Source organism: Condylura cristata, unplaced genomic scaffold, assembly GCF_000260355.1.
Source record: "Condylura cristata isolate star-nosed mole 26May11 unplaced genomic scaffold, ConCri1.0 scaffold00031, whole genome shotgun sequence".
NCBI lineage: Eukaryota > Metazoa > Chordata > Mammalia > Eulipotyphla > Talpidae > Condylura > Condylura cristata.
The window spans coordinates 22,770,386-22,779,484 of NW_004567132.1; positions in this window are offsets into that span (position 1 = coordinate 22,770,386).

Here is a 9,099-nt window from a genome sequence, read left to right on the forward strand (position 1 = left end):
ACAAATATTTTCAGTCCTTTTCATATTACTTTTGTTTGCATAATATCCATGACTCAGTACCATGCTTCTTGGCCACGGAAGGCAAAGATTCTCCTTTGTAATGAAAAGAGCCCTCTCTGAAAGGGTTCAAGAAAAATGCTTTTTATGGTAAATGAATAAATAACCTGTGAAAGTCTTCACAATTGAGCATTATTAAGTTAAACAGGCTTATTAAGATTCATAAAGCAATTAGAAGCATTAGGCTGAATTCTCTTGTCATTTTCTTGTGCTTGTCCTCATATTAAAGTCAATGGGAACTGTATGCTTTTGGCCATAGGCAAAATGTGGCCCATTTTGAATAAGAATAGCATCTGCAATTATACTAGCTGAGATAAAAATTAAAAGGTCCATCAATTCTCATGCTTCGGAGCATAAGATTATAACCAGATGGTGCCAGAAAGTTTCTGCTGGGCATGAGGACTCGCTAATGGACAGGTGCATTATGACAATTTTCTTTTGGCCTCCCTCCTCATAATGTCTCACATACACAGATGGGCCAAACTTAGGACATCAAAGCAAATGGGACATTTGCATTTTACCAGGATGAAATCCTCCATGGCCTAAAAATATTGAGACAGAAATCCTAGCAGGTGTGGCGAATTTCAATGAAAACATTTTAGAAATGTATCCAACTTAAAGGCAGTATAACTTAACTTCTGCTTCTGAACTGCTGTTTTGTCTTTACATGTGCCTTGGTAGGATTATGCCTTGGTAATTTACCTGAAATTGTACTCACCTCTAGGCCTAGTCTATGAGAATATACCTCTAGGGGAAAAGAATAACTCATTGACCTTCAGAAACCTCTCTACCTAGACATGAAAAATCAATTAATTGGTGTCTATTAAACATCTACTAATTAGTACCCATTGGATTAATGAGAAACACAGGAGAAAAATATCAGATACAATGCATTCCACAGGGAACTGGAAATTCTATGGCTAAGATAATACCATAAGAGAGTAGACAGACTGTATATTCCAAGGGAACCCAGAAAATAAAATGTGAACTAAATGAATGAGGAAACATCATTGTTTTTATATGCAATTGTATGTATGCTCCCACAGTGCTGGTGGCTGAGTGCTGAATAGGATCAACTCCCATGTGTAGCTGCGGTCCACAGTGAAAAGCCAGGTCCTGCAAGGCCCACACTGGGGCTTGTGTTTGCTTTCAAGGCTAAATTTGAATTTTGGAGAACTTAAACTACTAGGGGATTGTGATTTTGTTTTCTGTTTACATGGGAATCTAAAAAATAAATTATTTATTTAAAAACGTCCTATAAAATGCCATTTTTATTAATTTAAGTAGGATTACTATGCATTTACATAAAGTTATTGTTGGGAGTGACCAAAGAATTACTGACAAGGACTGAATTAGGGTGGTAAAGAATTGAGCCTTGCATCCAAGCTTGATAAAGTGGTAGTAAACTGACCTTGAGATCCTGGATGGGACTAGCTGAAGGTGACAACAAGCGAACTGGGCCTCACATCAAGGACACAGCAATGAGTCACCCCTTTCGGAATCTGAGTTTAGAATCTATGTAAGAGACCCTTCCCCCTTATTGAGTTGGCAGTAGCTGCGGACCCCACCCTAGGAGCTCTGTCTCAGCTGCTATCCAGGAGCAATAAACTCTGCTCAGCTTTTCTGCCTCCCGCCTTCTTTTCTGTGGCCAGTCACAGAAGTTGGGACAAAACAGTTATACTATAAGAATTTTTTTAAATATGTGTGCTAATTTGCTTTATGACCTATACATTTGATACTTACATACATTTGGTACTTACATTTTTAATGATTTATTTATTCATGCGTAGAATAACTGGGGTGTAGGCCACAGGTTGGGGGTGAGAGGATTCACTAGAGGCAGAGTGGAGAACAGAGCAGGTGAATTAACTGAAGCACACAGGTAAGGGGAGCAGCAGAAGGAACAGAAGAGGTCTGCTGTGCCACAGTTTGGTTAGCTCCATGGCTGGGATCAAACTCAGGCCATAGTAGATGATAGTGCTGAGATTTAACCCTTTGGCTATCGGGGAGGCCTCTGAGTATTTATATTTTGGGGCGTTTAATTGAACTCCACTGTGTTGATGAAAGTAGAATAGTAATCTTACGTTAGAGATAAATTGTGTTCTCAAAAAAACATATATTCCCAACGCACAATGCAAAGTTTTATAATGTATTTCTTTAATGTGATGACGTATTTTACCATACATATAATAAATGAATCAATCTAAGAATGTTGGGCTGTTTAAAAAATAACAGAAACTTAACAAACATTGATTGTATGATTAAAAAAAAATTAACAGGGAATATAAAGTGTTCCTAACCTGCTTAGAAAACAATTCACATTGAATGAAATTGACCTGGCATTGAAGGGTGAATGATGGGCCCTGCCTTCCCTGGAATGGGCATGAGTAAGGGATGATGCATATTTGATCTTGGTTGCATGAGATGTACTCTCATTACTCATTATAAGTGATGCTGTAGGCATATGATGATAAACAAAAATAAAATCAACACACACTGAAGAATTTTATATTTTTATTTGTATGTTTTGAAATAGCTAAAAAACTATTGTTGTCAAATACTCTTCTTGAAGTAACTCATTTATATCTAGGACAACTGTAATTACTTAAAAATTTTCCCTGGAAAAGGAATTTGATTACTAGTACATTTCAACTTCTATACCTACTGTGCTCTAGGAGAAATACTAGAGTAAATTGTCGCCTTGTCCTTAATAGTAGTTCCTCAAATATGAATCAACACACTTGAAAATCTCAGTTTCCTTTAAACATTTCTACATTATTCTTTGAGTGTCATAGAAGACAGTCAACTTTGTCTGGACAGATAACCCTTTGTCCTTAAATAGGTATCATGGAATTTAAAAAGTAGTTCAGTTACATATTTATGACTGCAAAACAAAATTATCTTCTATGATAAAAGAAATGCAATTTTTATCAATGCAGCTCTTGTTTGAGTTTGCATACTAGAAAGTCATCTGATGTCTTTTTCTAGATTTTCAATGTTCCTACAGCCACAGATGTTGTTCATCTGAGCCATCCTAGGATCCTGCATCCAACACTATCCATAATTAGGGTTGATTTTTAATCTAATCTTTACATTTTTGTTCATAATTTTTTGTTGTTGTTGATTTCATATTGGCATTACAGATTGTCAGATTCATTTTAAATCTTGATTTAGTTGTCATCTATCATATAAATTCTCCCTCTCAAATTCATTTAACTTCAGGTCTTAAGAGACTGGATCCAAGGTATTATGAAACATGTAGTTTTAAATATAGATTGGATTAGCATCATAGCTCTCTGCTACATAACCATATACTCTAACACTGATTTTTAATTACAGACTCAGTTGTTTCAACTTACATTATTATAGCCTTTTTTGAAATATCTCAATGGCTCATACTTAATCCTTCCACTTATATTTTATGAAAACCAATTCTTCATGTGCCAACCAGATAATAGAGATCAAATATTAGTACAGTGAGATCAAAGACCAAATTTGAGAAATGAGCTTCAGTCACAGGTCAGAAAATAGGTATGAAGGGAATTGAGTTTAGCAGTTTATCTATTTCCTCATCCTTCCTATTTCTGCCAGTTCATTATATTTCTATATGATGTTAAATAGTAATACCTTGTGGACTAAACAAAGGTAGAGATATTATTTGATAAATAGACCTAGAACATATACACATATATTTTGTGAAAGGTACTAAAAATTAGTAGATAAAGGGTTTTATGGAATTTATGTAAACCCCAACAAAAATGTTTTCTTGAATTCTTGAAGAATATTTTGTTTATATAAAAGAATTAATGAAATAAAGTAATTACCAAAATATCATTTATATATGAACCTAAATGAATAATCCCTGTTACTCTGAATGATAAAAATGCCATATAGTCTATACTAAAACAAACAAACAAAAAAAAAAAAACATTCTATCATGTCTGTAAAGTTCTGTTTGTTATATATTTTACAGACTACTAATCTCACAGTAAAAATAATATCATGTAAGTATGATCTTAAAACAAACTTTTTAAAAATGATCTTTACATGGTTTCACCAAATTCATATTGGTCTTCTTGGCATAAATGTTAAGAATTTGTCTGAAAGTTTATTATAACTAGAGAGAAAGTTTCTAGGTTGAAAATGGCTATAAACAGGCCTGGAATCTCTCCCGTAATCAGGGTGAAAGGCAACATGTTGGGAAAAGGGAAGATAAAGTGGTTTGATCACATCTGATTCATCTAATTTTCCATTTATTAATGACAGACCTCCTATAACAAAGTAGTGTTTTCATGTGACAGAAGAGTTGCTATGTCTAGGATGCTTTTAACAGGCTATACCTGAATTTTCTGAGACTTCTTATAATAACAAACTTTGAATTTATAATTTATGGGCATGTTCCTCAGAAAAGCATCAGGCTATGTAACAATCTGAGTATTAGATGAAGAAATTTTGTTACTAAAATCTGCTCTTTTGCATATTGAATGTAGCCTCACTGTACCTCATCTGTTAAACTGTACTTACTGATGGAGGAGGAAGGAGCTGCATTAATAGTATCAGACTTATCCCTGATTCATCTGTGCTTTGATATTGCATTTATCTTTTAATTGCTTTAAAGATTATTTATGCATTTAGAACTGGGGTGCAGGCCTGAGATGCGGGGGCAGTGAGGATTCACCAGAGACATATTGGGGAGCAGAACAGGCAGATTGATGATGTACAGTGCTGAGGGGAGCAACAGGCAAGACGGGAGAGGTGTGATCATGTGGATTCTGCAATAAAGTCACCACTGACGATTAAGAAAGGAAGATAGATGCATTATAACTTGAATAGTCTTATGGTAGAATTATGACCTTTTTGGACCTTTAAAAATTATTTTAAGTTTGACAACTAGAAATGCAGGGTAAGAGTGTTCCAGCTGCTATGGGTAATGCCATGTGGGTCACTGCTCTACCTGGCAACTGAACTCATACTGAAGGGGCTGTGGCTAGCTTTATAGTGCTGCACTTTAACCCGTTGTGCCACCAGGGAGGGCCCGTCTTTATCTTTTAAACTTTTGGTACATCACTGGTAAACATCTTTGATTCACCTCATCATGATTTGACAACTCAATAATTTGTGAGATCTCTTGTATTTGACAAAAGTTTTGACTAAGTTTATAGATGTTAAGCATAGTGGAGTAGTGGAATGTGAATTTAAATCATGGTGCTCGATCAACTGAATTCTACATTCTTTGCTTAAGTTTGTTTGCTGAGAATTATTTTAAGTTTGACAACTAGAGATTCTGGGTAAGAGTGTTCCAGCTGCTATGGAGAGTTAACATGAGGATAAATACATAAGACTCTAATCAAGAGATTTTAAATCACCTTTTAGTGCCATCAACATTTGTTTTATGTGGTATGATTTTTGGAGTGTTTAATGAAGATTAAATATTATTGTATATGTTTTAATATATACATTTATATTGTTTATAGAAACAGGTCAAATATGAGCTGATATAAAAATGTTAACACAGTTAGCCGTTCCCAATATTTAAATCTCTCAAATTTTTCATTCTGTTAAATGCATTATTGAGTTTGTCAACTAAACAATTCAGGATAATTCAGCAAATTAAATCAATCATAAGGCTATTTTAATGTGACAGAAGAACAATACAATTTGACATTTAGTTATAAGTTAAGTAATGAAAGCCTAATTCAAATATATCAGAGACAAAGTGGTATACTACATACCCGAATGGTCCAGAAGGACATATATCCTGGGTGAGACGGATTCAGTATTTAATATACATATCAAGGTCTCAATTGCCTTTAGACTGTTTGCACTGGCTTCTAAAACATTGGGATTATGATACTGTTTTCTTTCAAGATGACAGAACATTTGTGTAAGTGTGCTATTGTGTTTTTCAGAATGACATAAAGATTCTTCTGGGCTATAAAAAATGAATGTCCATTATCCTAACATATCATTAGACTGAATTAGTACATAATTTTAGTTGAGACGGGGGTGAATCAATAAATCATTGTGACATGTTTGGAATCATTAGGGTTAACAGGGTAGATGGAAATAGGATATATCACTCCCTCATCCCAGGACCACCCCACAACTATGTGGTTAATACTTAGTAATAAAGATGCCCTGAATTTTGGAATATAACCACTGTGACTGTTACATGTGTATTCCTCAAAACTGAATTTAAGTATAGTAAATTTTATAATAAAAAATAAATAAATAGGGAATAGGTAAGGTAGCATATCAATCATTCTTCCTCTATCTTTCTATATATTTATCTAGTCATCAATACAATCATCAATTTATTGTTTTATCTGTCTCCTTTGCAGGTTATGTCCAACCTATTCTAATTCAACTTACAAATCTCAGTTTGGATTTTATTTTATTTTTTAAAAAGATTTATTTATGGGCCCTCCCTGGTGGAGTAGCGGGTGAAAGCATGGCACTAAGAAGCTTAAGTCACTTACTCATGAATTCGATCCCGCCTGCCCTGGAGGAGATCCACATGGCGTGGCAGACATCTCCTGACCCGCCTGCTGCTCCCCTCAGCAGTGTACCTCGTCAATCTGCCTATTCTGCACCCCACTCTGTCTCTAGTGAATCCTCTCACCCTCGTTATCTCTGGCCTGTGCCCCAGTTCTGTACGAATAAATAAATAAATCTTTAAAAAATATATTTATTTATTTATGCATACAGAACTGGGGCACAGGCCAGAGGTGCAGGGACAGTAAGAGACTTTACCAGAAACAGAGTGAGGAGCAGAACGGGCAGGTTGACAAAGTACACTGCTGAGGGGAGCTGCACTGCAAGCAAGACAGGAGAGATCTGCTGTGCCATGTAGGTCACCTCCCTGGCCAGGGATTGAACTGGTGCTGCTGCTGCTAGCTTAGTGATGTACTTTAACCTGCTGTGCCACCAAGGAGGGCCCCTCGGTTTGGATTTTAAAACTCTTTACTCCCTGTTTAAGAATTCCATGCAGGGTCATCCTGCTGGTTCAAGGGGTAAGTCTCAGCACTGTGAGACTATATGTAGCCAGTTCAGCATGAGCTCCACTCCCTGTCAGGGAGCTAAAGCACATGGTGCAACAAACCTCTCACTGTCTTGCCAGCTGCCCTTTACAACACTGTATTTCAGTAGATCTGCTTGTTCTGCTCCCCACTCTGTCTCTGATGAACCCTTTTGACATCACATCTCTGGCCTATACCCCAGATTATTTTTGTATACAAAAACAAATGAAAATAAATCTTAAACAAATCATGCTATTTAGTGTCAGGATACATTTTAATATAGTCTGTATTATCAAGTAAAGAAGGTGTTCATCTTTGGATTTACTTTTTCTAGATGGCATGTTTCTGTAGAATGATTTATGTTTCAAACATTGGTATTTTTCATATTCAGTTTTGATTTTTTAAATGTATTTTGAAAAAAGAAATCACAGGAAAATAGTAATTCAAGTGAGCACATGCAAATAGTAATCTCAGTGTCCATGGGGAAATAATCCTTTGGTGCTGAATTCTCGTTAGATCACGGTGAATGCTCCAGTTGGCTTCCATTGCAGGAATTTTTTGTTGCTCACCATCAGCTGCAAATTTTTAATTTAATACTATTTTTTTATTTCTATAATAATCGGAAAAATCTCTAATATAATACCTCCTACTTATTTCAAAGGAACTCTTATTTAAGAGGTCTTGGTTTGGCTCCATGACTGATTTATTAATTTATTAATTTAATGAGAAAATAGATAGTAGATAACTTTCTGCCAAGTATTCTGTACAGACTGAAGTGGATTCTGCATATGTGATCTTCATTTCTAATTTTCCACTTCAAAGCTATGGAGTAAACGGTGTCACTCCTCATTGCTTCTGTTTACAGAATGGATAGAGCAAAGGTGTAAAACTGGAGAACATGACTCAAGTCTGAGTTTAGTAAACATAACATTTTAATAAGTAAGAGAGAGAGTATTAGAAAGAAAGCAATGCTACACATCAAGAAACACTCTCTATAATAAGGACAAAATTTCAAGTTGTGGTCAGTAGACTGGACATGGAAAACATTAAAAATGAAAAGAAATACAATTATGTTTGAGTTTCCCACTGTTAAAGTTTTTGATGACTTCTTGAGAGGAACACTCTTTAATATATGTTAGAGATAACAGCAGATTTTTAAGTCAGGAAGTGAGATGGAGGTGTCAGATTAATACAAGTTACCCTACATTTATAGTTAGAGTAAGAATATTACCTCTTAATTCAAGATGAGTAGTTGAGTAGGAAGCATGAGGTATCAAAACACTGGTAAGTAGATACAAAGAATAAAATAAAAGCCCCTTATCTGCTAACAGGGTCAAACTCAGAAATGTACTTGTTGAGGATATAGGACAAAATATAATTGACATAACAAGACCAATAAAGGGAAAATACATGAACATTCTCCAAAGTACCAATCAAGAGCCTTTTTTTTTTTTCTGCAAGAGAAATAGCCTTCCTTAACTCTGACAATGGGAAGGCTAACAAAAGATAGATTACATTATTTCTGCATATTCAGAAACTTATTCATTAAAAATGAATACAGTAAGAGAAACTAAAACAAGTAGGCCTTTTAGAATTTGAGATGGAAGTCTCAGAACTTTTAGAAAGAGTTCAGATGGTGAAACAGTGGTGTTTTCATAGCAGTCCCAAACTGATTCTTGAACTGTTGTAGATGACAGATGCAGTTTTCTGGTGGTTAAATCTTTATTGGAGTTTTTTTTTTTTTTTAGTTGAAACTGTATTTACTGTAACAAATATCCCTTACAATGTCATAACCTGTCAACTAGAAAAATATTTACTGTGATTGCCAGATTTTTAATTTACAGATCTGGCAAAAGGTCAAAACTATGAGAAATAAGACTTATAGAACCCTAAATATGTGCCGGCCAAACTTTTTCTAAATGCTTTGTGTTACTTCCATTCCCCTGTTGTAGATATTCTCTACTCTCTGTCTTTCTCACTCCCTTCTCTCTCTCCCTCCCTCTTTTTTTTTTTTTTAAGATTT